General features: G+C 43.0%; 1 long non-coding RNA gene across 1 annotated transcript; it reads left to right on the top strand.

Annotated features, from left to right (window-relative positions):
- The first annotated feature begins 1,396 nt into the window (after positions 1 to 1,396).
- On the top strand, positions 1,397 to 15,033 carry LOC119540015. Its single transcript, XR_005217999.1, has 3 exons — positions 1,397 to 1,608; positions 11,199 to 11,317; positions 14,809 to 15,033. It is a non-coding gene; the product is annotated as an uncharacterized LOC119540015 (long non-coding RNA).
- Positions 15,034 to 23,742: the final 8,709 nt, after the last annotated feature.

The following is a 23,742-nucleotide window of genomic DNA, read 5'->3' as shown; positions in this document are numbered from 1 at the left end:
AAGGTTAAAAGGCTTGTCAGCCAGCAAATAAATGACAGCAGAATTCTGGGACAAGTATCTGGCCAAGGCTTTTCTTATGGGCCCCATAGCATCTCAAGGCTGTGCTGGCCTGCTAGGTCCCTCTCTCAGTGGCTGTGGCTCTAAAATTTTCAGAAAGGGACAGAAGCAGAGGGAGAATTCCCAGAGACAAACAGCTTGGATGCTGGGCCTAGAATAGCTTTTCCCTGTCTTCCCAACCCCATCCCATTCGCCTTTCTGGTTATGCTGGGCTCCTGTGCTTGGCTCAGCGATAACACGTCTCTGTGATGTGGTTGCAAGACACAAGGGTCTCCTGATCCCCTCTGCCAGGCCTTTGTCACTGAAGTCACTAAAACGCAAAAGTTCTCAATTTGATGTTACATTTTCCAAGTACCTCCAGTGTGCCAGTAATCCTTGTAGTAAGTATTGAAGGTGCAAAGATACGCAGTCCCTGATCTCAAGACACTTACAACCTAATAAGAAACATTGCAGAAAACTCTGAGGTGGGTGTGAAGGTTCCAAAGGTGTGGAAGTGTTTGGGAAAGAGACATCATGTCTGGTTGGGGCAATAAGAAGAAAACAGTTAATCCGAGTCTTAAAAAGTGACATTTAAAAATCCCTATGTATGAACCTGTATTTTGAGTAGTAATTATGTTTAGAGTGAAATTACAAGCACACCCTACAAAACATTTTGGAAGTAAAGGAAAAATGACCAGATGGGTACGATTTGGACAAGTGAGGATTTAAACAAAGAGGCATCGTAATAGATGCAGCTTAAGCCAAGGCATGGCTTAGGGAGGTATTGGGCATTTTCCAACACCAGTCACTACGAGCTGTCCCACTTGACTGAAAATATTGAGGTAGTGAGGCAGTGTGGTGCTGGGGTTAAGTCCTGTCACTCACTGGCTGTGTGACCTTGAGCAAGGTACTCAGCATCTCTGAGCATCTCTGAGACTGATATAATAGACCCTGATGCCTGGGTGAGACATTAGTACATAATTTGGAATATGGCAGCATCCATTGAAGGATTTGAACAGGGAGGAAACTTGATTAGAACTTGTTAACCTAATTAGACCATCAGGTCCAAAAGTGGAAGGAGTTTTAGGCAAGGGTGACTGGGTGGCTGGAAGGATCAGCAGTGTGTTGGGGGTGGGGGTGGGGGGGGGGCTTAGTTTTTGATGAGTTTGTTTTGACTATGGGACATCCAAGGAAATAACTCCAACAAACAGGGCCTGGAGTTCAAGAGAAAGGAGCAGATGACAGAAATGGAGGCCACTAGAGGTGACCACTGACACCCAGTTAGGGTAATGGCCAAGGAGAGAGGAGGGTGAAGGGCAGACCCAAGGCAAGTCCGCTATATTTAGAGGCTGGGTGGGAGGAGAGAGCGTGGAGAGAGTGTTATCGAGGGGTCTGGTCCCCACAGAGAGCCTCGCAGAGTCTGTCAAGCCCTGAGGATAATCTAAGATCATTTCATGGATAGGAGCAGGTCAGACGTGCTCAGCATCACAAAGCGGGAAGAGGCAGTCCTGGACCAGAACCCAGAACCCAGTGCTTTCTACTCCACAGGCCTACATATTCAGAGCCCTCGAGGTGAGCAAAAGTGACTTTAATGTGAGAAAAGTGAATTTAATGATGGCATTAACTTTGTCGATGCCATCATTAAAATTCAGGGACCCAAGCCTAAAATTATATTAAGATATTGGAGCACATGAGGACTAGGAATAGAGAATCCATTTTCCATTTAACACATTTTAAGAATATCAATAAAAGCAATTGCCAACAACGCTGGTCAGCTTGGTTTCCTCTATTAATTTATTAGTTGCTTTTAACACTGGAGTTTGAACTTGTCTCTCTGATTGGCTCTCCTGACCTGGCCAGATTCTGAGCCTTAACTTCAAGAGAAAGGGGGCAATGGGCAGCAGTGAGGCTGTCAGAGGGCTCTGGGAGGGGGCGCTGAAGAGAGGGGCTTTGTCCTCCCCCTGGGACTGCAGGAGCTTCCCATGGGATCTGTAGGGCAATGAGGGTGCACATCTGTGGTCCTGCCAGCTGCTCCCAGGCTGACATTTACCAGAGCTGGCACAAGGGAAGGTGGTCTTTGCAGGAAAGATGGTTTCTCCAAAAGATGGGGCAGAAGTTTCTGCTTTACTGTGTGGTTGGAAAGAGGGTCCTGGGGGGCAGGGGGTAGAATCTGCTGGGCCAGAAGTGGAGGGGAGCTCTGGTTTGACCTTGGTACATGGGGTAACCTTTTGGTTTGCCCTTTCCCTTCAAGGGTGGCAGAGGGTACAAGGGGTAGGCAGAAAAAAAATCATATAAATGCATTAGTAACCTCCATAATTTCAATGTTCTTAAAAGGAGCAGGACTCACAGGCTACAGGGAGTAGAAAAAGCTAATTCTAATTAGTCCCAATTTCATAAGGGTTGCTGTGTTGTTATTTAAAACAACAGTGTGTGTCCTTTGTTTGATACCCGTAAGGCCAGTTGGAAGTGGCTGGTTTCAATTGCTTTCAAAACACCTTCATTCCTGAAGCAGTGTCTGAGCTCCTTCTTCCTTTCTGCTTTGCATTTATCCTCTCTGGGATGGATGTTTGATGGAAAAACAGCAGACAGGAGATGTAGAAGGCTCTGTCCTTCAGGGGTTCTTGGACCTGTGTGAGCCATACGAGATGCCCTTTCAGTGCCTTCTATGGTTCCTGGCGGGCAGGAGTTGCAGATTGCATGGGGGCCCAGGAGAGGGCTATTTTCCCAAGCTTCATGGTCCAGAAAGACCCTTGTAGGAGATTTTGCCTAAGCCGGTCACAAAAGATTCTTCACTACCTGTATAGTAATGAACCTGGCTTCCAGAAAGAGGCTGGGCCTTCGTCCTGGCTCCCCGGAGCGGGGGTCAACCTCAAATCTTTGGAATTTCCAATGATAGGAGTGTCTTGAGTCATTCATGGTGGATCTGGGACCACATCTGCTAGTTCCTATGCTAACAAGGCAACAGGGTAGGGCTGGCTGTACCAGAAACACCAGCCATGTGGTTAGGGGGATGCAGCTTTGAGCTAGGTCTTACCAGCCTGACTTCCCCATCTCTGGGAGGGAGGGTCAACCGTGTGGGCATTGATTCCTCCAACCACGCCTACGTAATGAAACCCCATATAAACCCGGGACTCTGGACTCTCCAGTGGGCTTCAATGATTGACAGTGACCTCGCTGTGCTGGGAGGGTGATGTGTTCTGACTCCACATGGCGACGGCACCAAATCTCACATTTGAGAAGTTTCCAGACCTCACCCAATATGCTGCTTCTTTTCGCTGCTTCATATTTTTATCCTTTTACCATAAAACCAGAATCCTAAGTATAGCGCATTCAATGAGTTTTTGTGAGTTGTGCTAGTGAATTTTCAAAACGGAGCAGGTGGTGGGACCCTCCAAATTTATAACCAGTTTTTCAGATGTGCAGGTGTCCCCTGAACTTGCAACTGGGGCCTGAAAGACAATCTTGTAGTGGATTGCCCTCCACCTGCGGAGTCTGGTCTAAATCTAGGAACCTACAAGTCAGAATAGAATTGAATTGAGTTATTGCTGTATTTGCAGTTGGTGTCAGAGTTGTTTTTCCATCTGTATACAATCTAATTTGGGAAAAAAAATTTTTTTTAAGTGCAAAGAAGAAAGTAAGAACTACCCTTATACTAACCACCCAGAAATAACCGTTTCTGCCATTTTAGTGTAATTCCTTATAGTTTCTTGTTTTTTTCTAGGTAGGGGATGTATTTTTAGAATTTTTTTGAACTGGATTTCTGAGAAATAGCTCTCCTACAGGCTGTTAGCTATCTTATCACAGCAGAAGTTCCTTGTGTGATAGGAACTCAGCCCAAGCTGACTTTTCCTACTTGCCATCTTTGTGAGCTGGCTTAAGCCAATCGTCTGTCTGTCTGTCTCTCTCTCTCTCGCTCGCTCTCACTCTCTTCTTTGTTTTGGTTAAATTATTGGTAACCTCTAGCAGTTGAAATTAGATGGGAGCTGTATTGCTCCATTCCAACAAATTTGCTGTTGAGAATAGGTTTCTATGGAAATAGGTCCTACACCAAATTCTGCCACTTGTACAAACATCTATGAGCAAAGATGTCCATTCCCGAATGGCCATATATAATTTCTCTAGCTCAAGAAGTTCCCACTGTGCCCTCAGGTATAGCCATCAGCTCCTGGTATGAAAGGTCCCTCCACCGTAGCCTCAAGCCTCTTCTGAGGGCAGAGTGGACCAGTGAGGCTCTTGACCTTTAATATTTTTTGTCTTATTTTAGGTATAACTTTACATACAGTAATTAAGGCACACAAATCTTAAATTTAATCTCCACAAAACCACCACCCAGATCAATATACAGAACATTTCCAGTGTCCCTCATGCCCCTTCCCAGTCAATACCATCCCCACTTCAAGGGTAACTGCTCTCCAGACCACTGCCATGATAGATTGGTGTTGCCTGTTCTTGAGCTCCATATAAATGGAATCATACAGCATGTGCTAGTTTGTTTCTGGCTCTTTCACTCAACACGTTTCTGAGATCCATCCCTCTTTTTCATGTAGCTATAGCTTGCTCTTTGTTGTTGCTGAGTAATATTCCATTATACGAATACACCATGGTTGGTCTGTTTTCCTGCTGATGGGCAATGGGTTGTTTCCAATTTGGAGCTGTTATGAAGAACACTGCTAATAAACATTCTTGTACATATCATCCAGGGGACATAAGCACTCATTTCTCTTCAGTCTATACCCAGGAGTGGAACTGCTGGGTCACTGGCCAGGTGCCACATACCCCCACAGCAGCGAATGAGAGTCCAGTTGCTCTGCATCCATGTCCACACTTGCTATGGTCAGCTCATGGCATTTATGCCAGCCTTGTGTGTTGAATGGCCCCTGTTAGACAGCAAGTCTTCTCTCTTCCTTTACAGTTCTACGTTGCTCCCAAGGGAGAATTATGAACTGTGTAATTCTGATTGAGGAACCCCCTGACTGAGGGGGTGAGTGGGGCGAGAGAGCTGCCCTGGGGTGGGAGGCACTACAGTTCTGCCCTGGCGGCTGGGGCTTGGTGCTCACCTGGCTGCATAGCACATCCCCCTTAGCGTCTAGGCTACAGTGTCACCCACGTGCTCACACTGGCCTTGTAGGGAATGAGGTCACTCTGAGAACAGTCCTTTTCAGGTCAGCATAACACAATTCTCTCTGATCCCCTCCTCCTCATCCCTGGCCACTGGATTCTGAGGGACAGAACCCCAGCCTCAGGGGCCCGTTTGCCCATTCTAGGATATAAACCCAAGCTTCAGACATTTGGTCCCCAGGCATCCGGGTCCCTATGTCAACCCTTGCACCTTCTTGTCAAATCCTTCCTCGCCCACAGGCTGATGCCTGAAATTCCACCATGAGTGCTTCATTCCTGAAACTTTCAAGGCCCTGATCTTTGGAGACATGCCAGTCACCCTGGTTTGAGTGGGTCTCTTTCCCATTAAGCTACTCAGGGTGAACAAAGAATCCATAGCAGGTTTTGATGAGGCAATATAGCAAAGGACACTAGGTCCTTGAAGGGAGGATTAAAAGGGGGATGAAAAGGACCTATTTGCTGTAGGCTGACCTTGGGGACAGAGAAACACATTTCATAGTCATCCAGGATTAAAGCTCAGAAGACTCTGCAGTGACTTCAAAGGAATTGCACAGATCACATGTGGGGTGAAGGTCTGAGATAAGATGGGGGTCAGGGAAAGACCTGAGTGAGCCAACTTTGGAAGCAAGATCTGGACACAAAGACTGTAGAGCCAGGGTCAACTTGGGCAGCTGTGTGAAGCAGGCCCTGTCCTTAGGCCTACAAGTGTGATCTGGCCTGTGCCTGGGCTGTGAGGTGAGGACAGAGGCTCCCCTGGGCAGGCTGCCCGGCTTCTGTCTCCAGTCATGATTCTGGGCACATCCTGAAGGTTTTAGCAACTGGAGCCTGGCCAGTCCTCCTGCATGCTCCCTGGCCCTCCTGGGATGAGGACTTGGCCCCTCCCTGCCTCCTGCCCTCCTTTCTCTTTCTCCTTTCCTCTCTCAGCCTTCCTCACTCTCTTCAAATTTTATTTTATTTTTTATTTCGATTCCTTTATTGTGATTCAAAATTCAAAAACCACAGGAAAGTTTCCTTCCTTGCCCCGAGCCTCTCAGTTCTTCTCCCCAGAGGCAACAAATTTTACCATTTGCATATGTAACTTCCCAAAGATACATTAATACACGCATATGTATGTATGTATGTGTATTTAAAAGGGGGATATATATACACACACATATACTACCCTCCTTTTTATACAATTGGTGACATGCTGATCTGAGCCTCATTTTTAAAAGTTGTTTTTATTAAAGATTGAGTAGATACAAAAATAAGAGCCATAAAATATATATAAAATTTTAAAAATCCGTGACACAATGACCCACCCAGTACCCACCACCTGTCCTAGACTAAGAAGCAGGGCTTTAAAAATCTTCCCTGTGCCCCTCCCCAATCCCACCCTCTTCTCTCCCAAACACTGTCTTGAATTTTATACTTATCATGTCCTTGTTTTCCTTTATACTCCGCCACATGTTTATGCCACATACAATAAATATCATTTACTTGCTCACTTTTTTGAATTTTGTATTGGAAGGAAAATATTGCACATAGTCTTCTGCAACTTTCTTTTATCATGTCCGAGGTTATGGACCTGAAATTCAGTCATGCTGATAGGCTTGGCTGTATGTAGTTCATCCATTTTACTCTTGTATAGAATTCCATTGTATGAAGACACCACAGTTTTTCACTGTACTATTTAAGGGCATTTGGGCTACTTCCAATTTGTTGTTTCTAGGAACAGCACTGGTGTAAACTTTTTCAGTCGTTTCTCCTGGTGTGTGTGGGAGTTGGGGGGTGGGGAGGGGGTTCTCCAGCTATTGCAGGGTTACGGGGAATGCATGCTTCAACTTCAGTGCATAATGCCAAACTATTTTCCAAAGTGGTTGTATCAATTCACAGCCACCAGCAGTTTGAGATTTCCTTTTCTCCACTTCCTTGAAATTATCAGTTTTTCAATTTTCCAGATCAATATGTGTGAAATAGTAACCCATTGTGGTTTAATTTCCATTTCCCTGATTAGACACATTGCATTTTTAACTTAAAGTGTATCTTGGCAATCGTTCCAGATCAGAGCAGGGAGAGCTTTCTCTTCCTCCATAAGAGTGTTTCCTCATACAAAAATCTCCTGGTTTAGTTAACCAGTTCCTTATTGATGACATTGAGCTGGCTCCAATTTTTTATTACTATCCATTCTGCAATTACTAACTTGGTATATAGATAGTAAAGCACATTTGCACATGGAGGAGAAGATATGTAAGTTTACAGACATTCTCCTGGGATATTCGGATACAAATGGAAGATGGGTTTTGCTCCCTTCTGGCCCTGTGCCTGCCTATTTCCGACAAACTCTCTAGAGTCCTTGAGTTTTCCCAGGTTGGAGCTGTATCTCCCCTGCCCCCAGCAGGGCCATCTGCCACTGACCCTGGCTCCCTGGCTGAGGAGGAAGCAGGGACCAGGGCCCCTGACTCCCGAGGCAATCTCTTCCCCCAGGGCCAGTGAAATGCAATTAGCCAAGGAACAGCTGACCTTTCAACTTTGCTCTTCTGGCTGCTACTCCACAAACAGCAATACTAATGGCACAGGGCCTTGGAAGACTATTTTGTGTTTGTTTGTTTTTTGCCAACAAAGATTAGTGAGATTAGAGAGAGGATCTAGCCAACATTTTTTTGAGTCTGCACAACACTCCAGGCAAACTCTGCAGCAATGAACTCATTTGCTTCTCAGAAACTGACAGGGTATTATTATGCCTGTTAAATGAGCAGTGAGGAGCAAGAGCTGGGATTTAAACCCAGGCCAAGCCCTTAACTCCTGTTCTCCATTGCCTTAACTCCTGTTCTCCATTGTCTCTCAAGCACTGGCATTCAATACATGACAATAATAAATGATATTCAAGCTTCTGCGGAAATGATAGCTATATGCTAGGTATTATTTCAGGGATGTCAGAAAGTCTTTCAACCATAAAAGCATAAAAAGCTTCCTACCAGCTTACATAATTAGAGCTGCATCCATTTGGCAACCAGCTTTGAACCTCTCCTCAGCCTTTTAAAACTCAGGCCTGCTTTCCGTGGCATAAACAGCTCTCTTCCTTTCTGTAGATCTTATTATAAAAACAATAGGGATTTTCCCCAAATGTAAAGTTAAACTGTGCTATTAAATATGTCTTTATAAACCCCATCACACCATCCCAGATTCAGGGCTGCCTTCTTGCACTCACCACAGTCAATGCTAAATATTCCCTGAAGAGTTTAGCCTCCACCTCCCTGTCCTCTCTCCCAGCTCCCTCCTACCTGGATGCTTGCTGATTTCACCATCCTCTTACACAGTGTGCCCTGACCTCTCTTCCAATGAGCTTGTCTCCCCCTGCCTTGGCCACTCAGCCCCACAGATAAGCCCTAGGCTCCCCAATATCCCACTTTCAAACATCTTTCTAGCTCGTTCCCTCAAGGCTTCACCCCCATGGGGTTCCCTAGTCCACCAAACTCACCATCTTTTCACTGCCCCCTTCAAATCCTCACTTCCCTCCTTTCCCAGCCTAAATCCCACCAGTGATGAAGAGATAAGCTAGAGACGATGTCACCATTGAGGCTGGGGGTCCTGTTGACCCTGTGCCTGGCTCCCTCCTTATTTTCCCCAGTTATATGAATCAATAAAGGGCCTATCTAGCTTCTAATTTGAGATGGCTTTCTGTTTCCAAAAACAGAAAGTTAGGGATTACAACTCCAGTCTTCTCTATATCTTCCACTCTCACATCCCTATCTCACTGGATATTGTACTCACTTGACAAAACCCCAGCCCGGTTAAATCCAACTGCCTGCTTACTCCAACTGCTCTATGATAGATTTTATATAGTTACCTCTGTCTTTCCCCACCAGGATGTCAGCCCCACTAGAGCAGGGCTTTGTCACCTGTCCACAACTCTATCCCAGCACCTAGGACTGGTACACAGGAGGTTCTCAGCACATATTTGCTAGATGAATTTCTGAGTGTGGAAGAAGGATCTGAGGGCTCATTGACAATAGTAGCTGGAAAAAAGAGTGGAGGGTGAGAGTCAACTTGTCTCCAAGTGAGGTTGGGATGGGGAAGACAAGCCCGGGGACTCCTCAAATTTGCCCAAGGAGAAAAGTGTTATTCCTTCCAAGTTAACTGCTCTTAAACTAGGTGTTCTAGTTTGCTAATGCTGTTGGAATGCAAAACACCAGAAACGGATTGGCTGTTACAAAAGGGGGTTTATTTGGTTACACAGTTACAGTCTTAAGGCCATAAAGTATTCAAGGTAATGCATCAACAATCCGGTACCTTCACTAGAAGATGGCCAATGGTGTCCGGAAAACCTCTGTTAGCTGGGAAGGCACGTAGCTGGCATCTGCTCCAAGTTCTGGTATCAAACTGGCTTTCTCCCAGGACATTCCTATCCAGGCTGCAGTTCCTCAAAAATGTCACTCTTAGTTGTTCTTGGGGTGTTTGTCCTCTCCTAGCTTCTCCAGAGCAAGAGTCTACTTTCAGTGGCTGTCTTCAAACTGTCTCTCATCTGCAGCTACCCTCTCAGCTTCTGTGCATTCTTCAAAGTGTCCCTCTTGGCTATAGCTCCTCTTCAAAATGTTACTCTCACCTGCACTGTGTTCCTTCTGTTTGTCAGCTCATTTATATGGCTCCAGTGATTTAATTTAGACACACCCTAAATGGGTGGGGTAACATATCCATGGAAATTATCCAGAGTCATCACCCACAGTTGGGTGGGGCACATCTCCACAGAAACACTCAAAGAGTTTCAATCTAATCAACACTGATATGTCTGCCCACACAAGATTACATCAAAGATAATGGAGTTTTAGGGCACATGATACATTCAAACTGGCACACTGGGAGATCTTGAAAGATCTTGGAAGAGTTTGTCATTCTTGAACTCAAATTACAGGTTTCTAAACCTTTACTAAACTCTTGCTTCCTGTTAGTCTTGGTTACTTAAGGGTTGCAAGCAGAAGTTTGGGTGGCAGTAATTAGCACAGACATCTCAGGCCAGGGGTGAACTGACCATTGTTGTTTTTTTTTTTAAATTCAGTTTTACTGAGATATATTCACACATCACAAAGTCATTCATGGTGCAATCAACTGTCCACAGCACCTTGATATAGCCATTGCACTCATCATCCCAATCAATCTTTGAACATTTTCCTTACACTAAAAAGAACAAAAACAAGAGTAAAAAATGAAAGTAAAAAAAGAACACCCAAATCATTCCATCCGCCCCATCCCACCCTATTTTTAATTTAGTTTTTGTCCCCATTTTCCCACTCATCCATCCATACACGGGATAAAGGGAGTGTGAGCTACAAAGGTTCCACAATCACATGGTCACACCACACAAGCTACACAGTCACACAATCATCTTCAAGATTCAAGGCTACTGGGTTGCAGTTTGACGGTTTCAGGCACTTTCTTCCAGCCATTCCAATACACCAAAACCTAAAAAGGGTTATCTATACAGTGCATAAGAATGCCCTTCAGAGTGACCCCTCTACTCCACCTGAAATCTCCCAGCCACCGAAACTCCACTTTGCCCCATCTCGCTTCCCCTTCTTTGGCCATTGAATTTTACAAGCAGGAGACTGAGGTCCAGAGAACAGAAGGACACATGGGTGCTGGTGGTAGAGCCCTGCAGTCTGGGCTCATCTGCTAGCATGTGCTGTGCCACTTCACTCTGCTATCACATGCAATCCTTTGTCCAATTGCCCTCACACTTGCAAGAAACACAGAAAACGTTTAGCCTAACCCACACTAGTCACTCAGATGAAAATCACTGGGAGAAGGGACTAATGGGTCAGACAAGGTTGAAGCGAACCCACGGGACATGTTTATCATGTGACAGCGTCCTTCTCAGTGCTCTGCACGTATTACATCATTGAATCCTCACAACAACTATAGGAGGCACATACTAGTATTACCACCATTGTACTGAGAAAGAAACTGAGATGCAAGGAGTTTAAATAACCAGATACCTAGCAAGCGACAAAGCCAAAATTCTAACTCCATTTGACTCAAAAGCTTAGCTCACAATCTTTATTCTCTAGGTGCCTTAAATGCCACACTGAAATGACTTTTTGTTTGAAGCGAAGTTTTTTCCCCGAAAGTTTTGACTTTTCTTGGTGGGAGGCACTCCAAGCTTCTAAACAGGATGAACCATGGCAAGGTAGGTGCCACTTGTTAACTTGGGTGCTGGGTGCGTTTCAGTCCGAGAAGGAGAAGTGGCAAGGGCAAGGGGACTAATATTTACTGAGTCCCAATTCGTGCTGGGTGCTCTCTATGCATTAGCTCTGGTTAATTTTCACAATGGGCCTGGATTATTGGATCCCACAGATAGTAGGTAGTACAAGCGGGATTTGAACCTGAACATCTACCATTTCAAGCAATCCCCAAGGTGTTTTATAGAGGACATGTTTAAAAACTGCTAAGAAAGCATTTCTGGGTCATGAGCTTGAGATTTGAAGGAATCTCAGTAAGGCCCAGCTGAGGCAGTGACCATCTCATTCTCTTTCCTCTTGAGAACTTAAAAGTATTTTGCAGACTGGAACTTCCTTTGAGCTGGGGGAAAAAAAGAGTTTGAATCAACATATCACCAAGTTTTGACTCCAAAGAGGGAAACAACTTGTTCTAATTTGCCAAACCTTAACTGGATTGTCAATGGCATCCCAAGTTCAGCATTTTTTGTCTTTAAAAAGGTGAGTGAACTAATGTGAGGTTTCCAAAAGGAGGCAGCCCAGTGCGATAGAAAGACCCATGGCATAGAGGTCAGGACTACTGGGTTTTGTGCCTGGCTCTGACATGGGCTTGCTGTGTGACCTTGAGCAGGTCACTTCCCTTCTCTGGTTTCTGTTTTAGCACCATGAAAATAAAGGACTCAGATCTGATGAGCTCTAGGTTCCACTCTGGATTTTAAATTCTAGGATATGAACAAGGGCTCTGGGCTCAGATCACTTATGTTCAAATCTCTGTTTCATCATTTATTAGCTGGTGAATGAACAAGTTGGACAAGTAGTTTAACTACTCTGGGCCTCAATTTCTTCATATGTAAAATAGTGATTGGTCATACCTCTGTCATAGGGTTGTAAGGATTAAATGAGGAAATTCATACAACCTATTTGGCACAATGCCTGGCACAAACAGATGTGCCCAGTATTGGTTATTCCTGACAATGGTTAAGGGTTCTTTCTATATTATTAAAAACAAAGAACCAGATCATAAAAATAACTTCCAAACCTCTACTGAGAAATATTTATTAAGCACATATTCTTCATCTGTGAGGAACTTTTGGGGTTGGCTACCCAGACCAACCCCTCTCCAACCACAGAGACTGGAAATCCAGGTATTCTCTTTTCCAGCCTCATTTGAAGCTTGGGTGTGGCCATGTAGTCCATAGTTTGGCTGATAAGAAGTAAGGGACACTGACTAAGTGGTCTCTGGGGAAGCTTTTGTTCCCTGATAAAAGGGACAGTCACCAGAAGAGAGCCCTGCCACTGCCCCTTCTGTTTCTTGCCACCTGAAGTATGAATGTGATGTTGGAGGTGTGGCAGCAGTATTGTGACCACAAGGCATAGTTGCAGGAAGAAAAGCCAACAAGCTAAGGAAATTGAAGGCTGGGAAGAGTCTGAATCTTGGATGACACTGTTGAACAGAGGAACCAGTGCTGCAGCTGCTGGCCTTCAGACTTCTTGCTAAGTGAAAACAAAAACTATTTGTTTAAGCCACCGTCGGTTGGTTTTCCTGTTCCTTGCAGCTGAGCCCATCCAACGTCATACATGATTCAACAACATTTATTAAATTTCTGCTAGTGCCAGGCACACTTCTAGGTATTAGCTTTAAAAGCAGGGATATAAGACATGGTTCAGATTTTACAGTCTATTCAGCAAGACAGCCAAGTTTTTGTAAAAGTGCAGTAAGAATATAAGAGGTGGTACAATTGAAATCATTCTGTGTTATCATGTGGGTATAAAGGAAGGCACAGACATTTCTTTTAGACTATAAATGCTTTCAGAGTAGTCTGAGTTCTTTACCAAATGCTCTCTAGCACTTAGAACATTGCCTAGCATATAGTAGAATGCTCAAAAACAGACTTGTTTAATATGGCGTCTGTTACGACTGGCTCACCAGGCCCAAAGGATGATTGAACTTTACCCTTTTGAAGTTAGGTGTGGCCATGTGACTGGTTTTAGCCAACAAAATATGAACTAATATATATCAATTTCAAATGGAAGATTTAAGAGCTAATGCAGATCTCTTTGTTTTCTCTTCTCTGCTGCTGTCTAATGACAGTCCAGAAGGTAACATGGGTGCTGAAATTTGAAGGTTGTTTGTTCCTGCAGCATCACCTAATCAGACCTAGCTAATGCAACGAATGAATGGTTAGTTAGATGAATGAATGAATAGCAGCAGTGTCGAAAATGTATTAAAGGGGTAGGGAGACTCTGAGGAAGCCTGAGGCAAACACGTTTGTTCCCTACCCTAATAGGCACTACCCCTTCACATTTTTCTCCTTCCTTGCTGACAGACCTGCATCCGACTCTATAGATTAAAAGTGCCAAACGCTAAATTTCCCAGCTATGTCAACCTCCTCTGCTGCTAAGGCACGCATATGTGGCTCAATCCTGGCCAGAGGGTCCTGAGGGAATGTCTTCTGGGGGAGAGGGGATGCTTTCTGGAAAGGGTTTTTTCTCTCTATTACAAAGAAGAGACTTTTCCTCATTGTTTAAGCCACTTTGCATTGAGTTTTCTGTTAGTTGCAGCTGAAAGCACCCTAACTGATACAACATCAATGACTGCAATTTTGTGATGGTCTGCATAAGAGGAGAGGAGGCCCTGGAAGAGGTAGAGAGGAAGGGATAGATGTGAAAAAGCTAGGCAGTAGGATCACCAGGACTTGGTGACTGGCTGGGTATAGGGTTGAGCTGGGTGCCGTGTGGAACAAAAGAGGTCTAATAGTACAGTCACTGATGTCAAGGGCCCAGTGGAAGAGAGGACAAAAGTAAAAACCAGCAAGGCAGCCTTAGCCAAGTCCACTGTGTGCTGTAGGAGTTGCCGGGAGGGAGAGGTCATCTGAGAAGTCAAGAGAAGTCTCCACAGAGAAGGCAGGACTTGAAGAATGGCTGGTTTGGGGTTTGGATAGATAGAGAAGATGATAATACTTTGGGCAGGCTCTTCCTAATAAATCTTAGACCAAAATTTGTAAGTAGCTAGTACTTTACAAATAATCTTTGCCTTGCAACTTTCATTTTTAACCTTGTTTCAAACACTTGCTATCTATCGGATGGAAAGACAACAGGAAACCCAGTTAAGTACCAAGAACACTTTGAAGGGAAGTGTCATTTAAAGTATGTCTACTTAAAATTTCATTAAGTGGATGTACTGGAGGTCATTTAACTATTCCTCTAATCTCAGACACAATGGTTTCCAATTCTTGACTATTTAAAATAATACTCTGGTGAACACTTTTGGCTAGAGTCTTTCCTATGCCTTAGATTATTTCCTTAGAATAAGTTTCCAGAAACGGAATTACTAGATCCAAGAATTCTTGAAAGCAGTAAGCCTCATCTAAGACACAATTGCTAAGATTCCTGATAAATAGCCAATTGCTTTCCAAAATGGTTCTATCATTGCACATGAGAATTTTATTTTAACATTCAACAGGCAAGCCTGGATCATCTGAACCAGGAAGAACTTAGAAGGTAATTATAGCTAGTTTCACCTTGAGCTCTTAGCCCTCAGGACTGTCCTTCCATCTTAGGTTCCTTACCATCTGTGCCAGTTTGAATGTATTGTGTCCCCCAAATGCCATTATCTTTGTGGTCTTGTGTGGGGCAAACGTTTTTGGTGCTGGTTGGATTTGCTTGGAGTGTGCCCCACCCAGCTGTCGGTGATAATTTTGATGAGATGTTCCCATGGAGGCGTGGCCCCACCCATTCAGGGTGGGCCTTGATTGGTGGAGCTATATAAATGAGCTAACTCAAAGAGAGAAAAGAGAGTGCAGCTGGGAGTGATGTTTTGAAGAGGAGCAAGCTTGCTAGAGAGGAACGTCCTGGGAGAAAGCCGTTTTGAGGCCGGAGCTATGGAGCAGACGCCGGCTGCCTTCCCAGCTAGCAGAGGTTTTCCGGACACCATTGGCCATCCTCAGGTGAAGGTGCCCGGTTGCTGACGTGTTACCTTGGACGCTTTGTGGCCTTAAGACTGTAACTGTGTAGTGAAATAAACCCCCGTTTTATAAAAGCCTATCCATCTCTGGTGTTTTGCATTCTGCAGCATTAGCAAACTAAGACACCATCTAACTATGGTGCTCCCATACTGAGGTCACATGGTCTGATTGTGGGGCTCAAGTTGCAGATATTGTTAACCAAGCTAGAAAACGTTTCCTCACCTTTTCTAAAAAAAATTACAACCCCTTGTTAAACAGTCAAACAAAGTAACCATTAAATAGCAAAGTATATAATCCAGCATCATGAATGGTTTAAAAAAAAAAAAAAACTCTTAAGTTTAACTAGTACCTACCTTTATTGAGGAATAAATGATTCTATTCTTTCTCACTAATCCTTAATTATTTTCAATCACAGCCTAATCCCATCCTAGTGTTGGTGCTCTAATTGATTAGAATGATTCCTTCTAACTGGATGGGGAGTTACAGCCTTTGTGAAGCTGGGGTAAGGACCTGCCTGATTTCCCAGACAATAAATCCATTATCCTGGTCACAGAGTCTATTTTACCCTCAGCCCTGGGTAACAGACAAGACAGGCTGGCTATCTGAACTGGCCCATCACTTCTTTCCTCCTGAGGGACGGGGCAGCCCTGGGCATTGAGTGATGAGCACAGTCCTAGCAGAGACTGGAAAAGGATGTTCAAAGGAATGGAGGGGGCTTAACTCCCAGGTTGGTTGTACATCAAATGTCTCTATCATCAAAAACCATGACATAGTGTCTTAACAATGAATTGGCAATTTCCTCTCCAATAACAGGACTAATCAAAACTTGATATAATAAGTATCACCTTACTTCTCTGAGTCTCATTTCCTCATTTATAAACAGGGGTTTAAAAGTTCTAACTCTCAATATTGCTGTAAAAACCAGATGACATGATTGTGTGAAGGTCTTTGAAAGCATGTTAAGAAATTATTATTAGTTTGATTTTTGTTCTCATTAAAAATAACATAGCTAACATCTATTGCAGCTTCTAGTTCACAGTAGATTGTCTCAGTCTTTGATGTGCATATGAATCACCTGGGGATCTTGTTAAACTGCAGAGTATGATTCAGTAGGTCTGGGTTAGGGCTGAGATGTTGATGCTGCTGATTCATGGACCACACTTAGAGTAACAAGTGTTAACTGCAATTTACAAACATGAAATTTTCTAATTATAGATTCCTGGCAGACTTCTAGTCATGAATTTGGATGATCATTTGTGTATCCCACTTTCTATAGGTCAGAGTAGCCTGTTGCCTTTAATGATCTACAGGTTATTTAATTGAATGGTGCAGATTTAGATGGCAGAAACTAGGGTCTAAACAAGATTTTCCTAAGTGTGCTTGACATGCCAATAGATATTACTCAACAAAAAGGGAGCCACATAAATTTGGTCAATTTGGGGTTAAATAAAATTAATCCAATTCTTTACTACAGAGTGTTATTGTGTATGCTGCTTTCTTTCTCATATAAGGCACATAAAGCCCAACTAGAACTTGCTTAAGTAAGGATATTTTCTTTTTCTCCCAATACAAGAGGTCTGGCATCAGGGAAGTTCCTAGATTGTTTAATCCAGTGGCTCAATGACATCACCAAGTTCCTTTCTGTCACATGGGCCTTGTCCTCAAAGTTAACTATCTTCACAATCAGAAGATGACTGTGACAAATAAGCATCACAACCTTACAACGACCAAAGGCAAAAACGAGCTGTTTCTTCTTGTTAGTCTTTTTTCCCCAGATGTTGTATTTTTCAGTTCTGGATTTCCATTGAATTCTTTTTATAGTTTCTGTTTCTCTGCTGAGATTTCCTATCTTTCCGTTTATTGTGAGCACATTTTCCTTTATGTTCTTGAACATAGTTGTAATAGCTGATTTAAAAATCCTTGTATGCTAACTCCAACATCTGGGTCACTTTGAAATTGTCTTTTGTCGGAGTCACATTTTTCTGTTTCTTCCAGTGTCATGTACCTTGAATTCTCTCCTAAACATTACGAATGATATGATGTAGAGACTCTGGATTGCTTCTGTTCTTTCAAAGAATATTGATTTTTATGTTTATTCATTTTAGCAAGCACTTAACTTGCTTGACTGAACTCTCAAGTTGCAAATGCTGTCTCTCCTCCTTGGCTGTGCTGCTTGGAGTCTGTCCCTCACACACATTCAGAGATCTGAGCAGAGTTTATACAAAGAATTTGGGAATCCTTCTTTGCGGATCTTTCTTATCTCCAGGATTTCCCTCCTCACTTTCTAGCTGTGTGATCACTGGCAATCTGTCTTCTGGTTTTTCATGCCACTGCAAGTGTGGGTTTCTGTCCTCGCATGAGCTTCTGCATGTGACCCTAACTGAGGCCTTCTTTCAGGCGAAAAGCTGCAGAAAACAAGAAACTTATCCAGTGTTACTGCCTTCTTCCCAGTCCTGATCTTCTCCAATATCTGTGTGCTGCTGGTGACTGCCCAGTGTCTTCAAATAGTTGCTTTTTATATTCTGTCTGCAGGACACTCATTACTGGCAGCAGAATGCTGGTTAGCCTCTTCTTCAAAGAGCAAGGCAAGCTTTCTCAGCAGTCCTCCAGCAGATGTCTTCTCTGTTTCATTGGCCAGAATTGTATTAGCATGTTCTTTCTTAAGCCTCCTTGTACTGGGACCTGCTTGCTCTAAAGTTCATGGCTTCCCTTAAGATGGCAAACAGAATTAGAGTTTGATTAGCAAGGAAAAAGTGGGGAATGACTGTTGGGCAGGAAACCGATGGGATTTGCCACACAGGACTTTCTAGTGCCTTTAATATGAAGGTTTGCATTGTGGATCTTCAGGTGCTTTTCCCAGTCTCACCTGCAATATTTCTTAAATGTATTCCTTGGATTAGCAAATCCTCTGTTCATAGAGCGTGTGGTCAGGACTGAGTCCTGCATGTGGAACACTGGTCTGAACTTCTGCAAGCAGCAAAATTTTGAGGCCACCTTTTGGTCACCACAATCCCTGTCCACATACCCACTGTGGCAGTCTGATCAACAGGCACTGGGATTTATTAGTGACTCCAACTCAGCAATGGTTTGACCAAAACTCAAAGTCAGAATCGATTGCTGTGAGAGATACCCCAGCTGGCCAAGAGAGCATTGAGTATTGTCTCAGTTTTTGACTACCAGTTTTGGAATAGGGGTATCTCAGGAAAAATCCAAGGACAAAGGGTCTTTCCCTGTAGCCACAAGTAAACTGAGGGCCCAGGGCTTTGTTCTGTCAATTATTTAAGCTAAACTAAGCTGAGTAAGTGGTGACTTGCCCAGGGTTATTGCTTTGCAGGTTATCACGTCCTGGTGCTGGAGAGCTCCTCCCTCTCAGGCCATCAGTTGTCCCCTAGAAATAACTAAAATCACATTTTAAAAACTGTAATTATTGAAAACATGATGTAAAAATGCCAGTAAGGAACATTTTGAAAAAGAAAGCTACCTACAATGATATTTTATTTTAAAATCCCTATCTACACCACACTTTTATTTACTATATTTCCTTGATTCTAAAATACCATCAATTTTAAGACTCAGCATTGATTTAGAAAAAGCTTTTTAGGAAAAGAAAAAAAAAAACCCACAACAATCCATTACGCATGCTCATTGATTTCAGAAACCTTAAAATGTGGAGGGGGGAAATAGGTCTTAGAATTGAACAACATAGTAGAAAAAATATATTTATCTGTTTTACTTTGCTATGTTATTTCATTTTCAAAACAGAAATACACTCACATGGTTTGACATTCAGAAGGTATGAAAGAGTCTCCCTAACATTCATTTCTCAGTTCCCTCCCTAGAGGCCACCAGTGTTTTCCATCTCTCCTTTTGTGTACCCTTCAGAGGTATTTTATGCTTATACCTGCAAGTCACTCTTATATTCTCTACCCCTCCCCTCCTTTTTTTAAAAAACACAAATGGTAGTATATTATATACCCTTTTCTGAACCTGGCCTTTTCACTTAACAAAATATCATGAAGATGAATTCACATCACGTCCAGACCATTTTATTTCTTTTTTGGTTTTTAAGATTACATCATAAGCATTTCTCTGTCTTCCTATATAATCATTACAACTATCCTTTTTAATGACTGTTCTGTTTTGTGGGGTGTCTGGACCACAATTTAATAACAACTGCCTCTTGTCGAACATTTAGTTTGTTCCCAGTGTTTTGATCTTAAAGAAAACACTGTAATGGCCATTTTCTCATTCCATAGATATTTTTTCAACAACCCTGGATTGAGATTCTCCCATGTACCTGTCTTCCCCTAAGGCGCCTACCGTCTAGCAGCGGGAGCAGCTACAGAAGTAAATATGAGCATGGAAGTGTTCCTGGTCCCCCAAGGAGCCTCTGAGTAGAGGCTGGGTTCCCACATGGGGACAAGAGGCCTTGACGAATCTGCCTGCATGCACTGGCCCGTGTGACTTAATGTGTTGAATTACAGTTGATTCATGAGGCCTGTGAGCTTAATTAATGTACCTCCACTTCCAAGACATTTCCCACCTCCATGTGTGGCTGTAGAGGGTCAGGCCCAGCTATGGGGCATTTACAAAAGTGGCAAATAAGTTTTAAGAATAAATAAAGAATAACAACACTTTGTTGGCACCTAGCATGTGCCAGGACAACTTCCTGTGAGGGAGATAGTATTATTTTCCCAGTTTATACGTGAGAAAACTAAGAGATGTTAAATGACTTGCTAGAGGTCCAAGTGGCAGAGCTAGGATTTGAACCCAGGAAGTCCTGCTCCCTAACCCACTACACTGTACTGCCCTGATAGAGGCAGCTGGATATACCCTGGTAGGACATCTGGTCTTTGCTCTGTGGATGCCTACTCAATCCTTTGCCTTCTTACATTTCTTCAAGGGCCAACTGGTTTCTCTGGGTGCCATTAGTTCCCACTTATTAGATGAGCATTTTCCTAGTAATGCTTGTTTTTCCCCTCCTGAGAATTGGCTGTGAGAACCTTTGAGGTTGGGGCTCTTCTCTTCTGCTGGGGGAGGGGATGCAGAGGTTCTCCTCACCCCACAGGAGACTCGTGGGTCTGGGGCAGCCGTGGACCTCAGGACTCACAGCTGGCCCTGGGGCTGCAGGGCCCCGGTGATTCCTCTCAGCTTAGAGCAGTCCCACCCTTCACCCCCCCCCCCCCGCCATAGACAACACCCTCCCCACTCCCCCCACCCAGCACCCAGACCACAGGCCTAAATCTCATTAACGTGCACAATGCGAGGGGCACGGCCCTTTCCGCCTTCACAGAATACACATAATGAAACTGTCTCCATGATGCCCAGTCTCCAGCCTCAGTTCCAATAATTCAATTTATTCTCTGCTATTGGAATGAAAGGTCCCATCACCTTGGAATATTTCAGATGCCAAAGCAAATAGCAACGTACAGCAAATGTGACCAGCCATAGCAATTCTTCTTTTTTTATTGTAATGAAAGTAGCAATGAAAACAACACAAAAGATTTGCCAATGTGAAAAATGGGTCTCCCCCTGACCCCCAACCTCAAATTCTGGTCCCATTCAGAAGTAACCACCCTCGGCAGTTTTATTTCTGAAATTTTATATGCATATAGTATAAACAGAGGGTCTCTTCTCCCACATTCCCTCTTTTCAACATAAATGTGGATGGTAACACACGATGCTTTCTGTTTGGATACTTATTTTGTATTTTTCTTCTATTACCAATGTGTCTTGGAGAACTTTCCATGTGAGCACACCCAGATCTACCTTACTTTTTTCAGTGGCTGCAGAGAATTACATTATGTGGCTATACTATAATGCATTTAAACAGCTTTTCCTTGAAGGATATTATGTTGCTTATAGATATTTGCTATTACAATTGGTTCATTTAACCACCTAGTACAAATATTTTTGGGGACTCCTGTGAGTGTTTCAGCAAGATAAATTTCTACAAGTAATTAAAAAAAATAGGTGGTATCAAATTGCCCACCAAACTGCAGCTTTTCACCTGAGGCTGAACAAATAACTTAGGCTTGACAGTTAAATCATTTAAAATAACCAGGATTCTATTTTATATGCAAGAACATCTTTATGGCTTCAAGGCACGAAAACAGAAACCCTAAAGGAAAAGAATGATACATTATACTACATTAGAATTTAAAGCTTCTGTACCACAGAAGACGTCATAAAGAGGTTAGAAAACCAGCCACATACTGAGAGAGGATATCTGCAATGCAGTCAACTGAGCTAATATTAGTACAACATCTACACATTATTAACAAAATGACAAGCCCCACCCCCCCACCCCCCCGCTCTCCCCAAATGGGCAAAGCCTAAGAACAAGCAATCCAGAGATGAAACAGGAATGACCAGTGAAAACAAGCAATAACGCTCATTCTCACAAATGATCAGGAAAATACAAATAAAAATGAGACAGCATTTCACATCCCTCAGATTGGCAAAAAAATTTAAAATCTGGTAATACCAAGAGAAGTGCAGCAATTAGATCTATTGTAAATTATCAAGGGGAGTGTAAATTGGCACAACCACTCTGGAGGGCAATTTGGCAGCCTCTAGTAAAATCGAAGACATGCCCCACTGAGACCTGAGAAATCCTGGTACAAGGCGAAGGGAGATATATAGAAAGGGTGCATTGTTGGTGATATAGAGAGACACTGGAAACAACCAAACATCCAGCAGTAGAATGATAAATACATTGTTCCCTTGGTCACATAATGGGTTCCCAAAAAGCAGTAAAACCGAAAAGACCAGAACTACCTATCATAGCACTGAGTAAAAAAGGCAAACTGCAGAATAAATGCAACATGTTTATGTGAACATTTAAAAATACTTATTAAATGATACTATAGATTGTTTATAAAACATATTCATGTAACAGAAGTATAAAAATATGGAAAAGAAAGATTCTCACCAATCTGGGACATGGTTTTCCTGGGGATTAGGAAAGAGCTTAAAGGGAGGCTTCACCTGTAACTGTGATATTTCATTTCTTTATAAGCAAAGAAATAGTTGACCAAGATGTGGTGAAATGTTAAGATTTTTTTAAATTTGACTGGTGGGTACGTGGATGTTTTTGGTTATTTTTCTATACGTTTGAGCTATTTCATAATTAAAAAAAAGATGCTGTTTAGGCTGCATGAATGATCTCAAGGTCATAAAAAGGACATGATGGGATGTCAGCAAGCTCTGCCCCATCTCTACTGTTTCAGACCCTTTTTCTCCTTGAGTCGTATTTTTTTTTTTAATTCCTGACTTTTTCAAAAAGGTTTAAACACTTGCCCTGTACAGACAATATCCCTATATGTTGATCAAGTTTTCAGAAGTTAAGGCACACACCTCAAAGGGCAAGTGCTATATTGGAATGCTGCTCAATCAATTAGCAGAAACCTATCTACATTTTTTTTTTAAAAGGAATGTTAGGGAAGAGAAAAAATTCCACTTGTGGACTTCTAACAAAAGTCACAGATGGCAAACAACTTCTAGAAGGTATAATAAATTTTTTCTGAAAATTTCACATAAAGATTTTCAGAATTTTCATCAATCAGAATGATTTCACCTACAGCAAAGCATATCCCATAGAGTATTTCTCTTGTTTATTACTAAAAGGGCATATTTGATTTGTTCTTAAGATAAAGATTATATTTAACTAAAAATGTTTAATAGCCCTTGCATTAGTCATGAGGTTTTCAGCAGCAAATATCAAACAAACAGTGACTTAAACAATAAAGATGTTTAATTATGTGACCTAACAGGAAAGGCACAGACAAATGGCTTGGTGGTTGGTACAGTCACTCGACAGTCTCATCAAGGATCCAGGCTCTTTTTGTCTTTCCCCTCCGCCACCTTCAGGGTGGAAGCCAGCATCCAAATTAGCCCCTAATAATTCCCAGGTTCTGATATTCACACCCTGCCCACATTTTACCAGGGTTGGTCTATGAGACTAAGAGGATATGGCAGAAGTGCCAGTATCTCTTCCAATGTTAGGTCATAAAAAGACTGCAGCTTGTCCTGGGTGCATGCTGTCTTACTCTGTTGAGCTCGCCCACTATCTTTCTCTCTCTGCTCAAATCTCTTACTCTGGGGAAAGTCAGCTGCATGTGTGAGCAGCCCACTGGAGGGGCCCATGTGGTGAGGGACTGAGCCTCCTGCCAGTGCCCAGTTAGGACCTGCCTGCCAGCACTCACGAGGGTGAGCACAGATGTGGGTTCTTCAGCCCCAAATGAGCCTTGAGATGACGGCAATGCTGACTAACTGCTTGAATGCAACTTCGCGAGAGACCCTGAGCCAGGATCACCCAGCTAAGTTATTCCCAGATTCCTGATCCTCAGAAACTGTGTAAGATAACAATGGTTTGTTGTTCTAAGTGTTAGGTCCTTGGGGTAACTTGTTTCACAGTAAACAGAAAAATA

Source organism: Choloepus didactylus, chromosome 7, assembly GCF_015220235.1.
Source record: "Choloepus didactylus isolate mChoDid1 chromosome 7, mChoDid1.pri, whole genome shotgun sequence".
NCBI lineage: Eukaryota > Metazoa > Chordata > Mammalia > Pilosa > Megalonychidae > Choloepus > Choloepus didactylus.
The sequence above is the reverse complement of the archived record's forward strand: the minus strand, read 5'-3'. Positions and strand labels throughout refer to the sequence as shown.